This window comes from Priapulus caudatus, unplaced genomic scaffold (assembly GCF_000485595.1).
Source record: "Priapulus caudatus unplaced genomic scaffold, Priapulus_caudatus-5.0.1 Scaffold562, whole genome shotgun sequence".
NCBI classification, from domain to species: domain Eukaryota; kingdom Metazoa; phylum Priapulida; class Priapulimorpha; order Priapulimorphida; family Priapulidae; genus Priapulus; species Priapulus caudatus.
The window spans coordinates 174,295-176,565 of record NW_014577623.1 but is presented as its reverse complement, the minus strand read 5'-3'; positions in this window follow the sequence as shown (position 1 = coordinate 176,565).

The following is a 2,271-nucleotide window of genomic DNA, read 5'->3' as shown; positions in this document are numbered from 1 at the left end:
GCACGCGTGTTTGCACGATTCCGCTGCGGGCTGTAACGCTTGCCTGGTTCAGAAGAGGACGTCTTACATGCTAAAGCCCTCTTACATGCTACTCGGCCCACAGGCACTTGGAGCGTTTCAATAAAATATAATGCTAAACAAATAAGAAATCTATTTACTACCAAAGTCTTAATGTTCTATACTCCTCTTTCCACCTATTATTGGCCGACAATTTCCTGTAAATGCCGTCCAAATGCTCATCACAACAAACACTGGGCTGCCGCCGAAGCGCCCTTGCTGCGCTGGCACACTGACACTTTAATATATATAAGTTTATTGTTTATATATTATGTGTCAGTATATATATATAAATATATATATATAAATATATATATATATATAAATATATCACTACAACGGCGACACAGCACATTTGAAGCGGCGAGTGCGGGATCGGCTAGTTCTGCATTCGTTTTTGTGAAAGCAAGTTGATATACAGTGACACAACAGTAGAAGTGTAATTGAAGGGTAGTAATAGTATTTGTGAATGTGCGTTCATATTATTTTCAGTTTTTTCTGACTCTGTCCCAAGTGCCTGTGGATTAACCCATGCAGATTCGACTCAATAAGTTATTGTTCGATGTCTTTGAGCTATGCGATCTTATATTACCTATGTTATTATATTAGATCATATTATTTAACTCTAGTTTCTCTTTACGGCACCGGATCGTCAGAATTATCTGCGAAAATCCTTAAAAATTATCAAAATAACTCATTGCGTATAACTAATTACAAAGAATAGATGTGCATGTTGTCTGGCAGTGCAACAGATCACCCATTGACTTTCCTTTAGGTTTACAATCACCTTAGCAAGCAGTTAACCATGATCGAGTGTGCTGTTCTCGTAGCCCTCGGTCATTCATTATCGCATTAGCGATTCCAAGCGACTTTGCAACCCGGGGATGAATCCATGGGTGGGGCTGATGTCCGAAGCTTCATAACTAGTTATGAGACCACACGCCTGAAATGTGGTAACATTTAAAATTAAGTAACGTACACAAGAGTTTTACACATCTTAGACTTATCGTCGTTATATCTGCGTGCGATGTTTTCTACATCGGGCCCTCGGTTTGAACAAAAGGCACATTTGGCTAGGCGCGACAGTAGACTGTTACGCTGTCAGTACCGATGACCGTGAAATGACATTCAACTTGACTCGGCGTGCAAATCACGTTTTAAGAAGCTCGCTTTAAATTAACTCACTCTCGAACGTTTAGTCGGGGTGCATGATGTGCATGCAAGATGCGTTTTATTAATGCGAAGTGACGACAACTTCAAACTCAATTAAACTAATTCGAACAAATTCAAATGAGTGTGTTGAGTACACTGTATGCAAATACAATGTAGTATATATTATGTACAATGTAGTATGGAGTGATTTTAGGTAGAGAGTCTTCGCTTTTACAGTTTAACTTTTGACGGCGACATGATATATACTCATTTGTACAAATCCGCATAATGACACATTACATACGATTTATTCGGGTGTGACCCCACGGCAGCAACATTCAGCAGAATTATAACTTTTTCACCAAACAGACCCAACTATAATCTGTGTATTCTATAACCATCTATAAGTCAGCTATCTATCTAAATATACAATGCAGATTAATACGTTATACCGCAGCGTACGTATTACCACAAGAAATGCAGTGAACTACTAATTACAAAACCAAATCGTGCAGAATCGGTAAACAATTATTGGAAGGTTGCTGTCGCGTCGTGTCCACGAATAGGTCTGCTATGGACCGTCATTGCTGCCCTGAAGGGCTGGCTAGACGTCGTGGTAGTTCACTCACGGGTTGCGAGCGCGAAAGAAAGAAGAGAGTCTTCGATCATAATCTGCGCACCTGTTTCTCCTTCCACCTGTCCGCTGCGTTGCAATCAACCGTCTTAAGGATGGGTTTTTACGGGTTTTAATTGTTGCTGTGCGGCGGCAACTGGAAGGCGCAAGTCGCTATAGTGAGTCTCTCTCTCTCTCTCTCTCTCTCTCTCTCTGTGTGCGTGCGTGCGTGCGTGCGTGCGTGCGTGCGTGCGTGCGTGGGAGAGAGAGAGAGCGAAAGATGTAACGCGGAGCGTGGCATATATTTTACGTGCGAATGTAATCGCCTGCCAAACAGATTACGGAACGCGCGTATTATTAATGCGTATTATTAATGCGTATTATTAATGCGTATTATTAATGCGTATTATTAATGCGTATTATTAATGCGTATTATTAATGCGTATTAT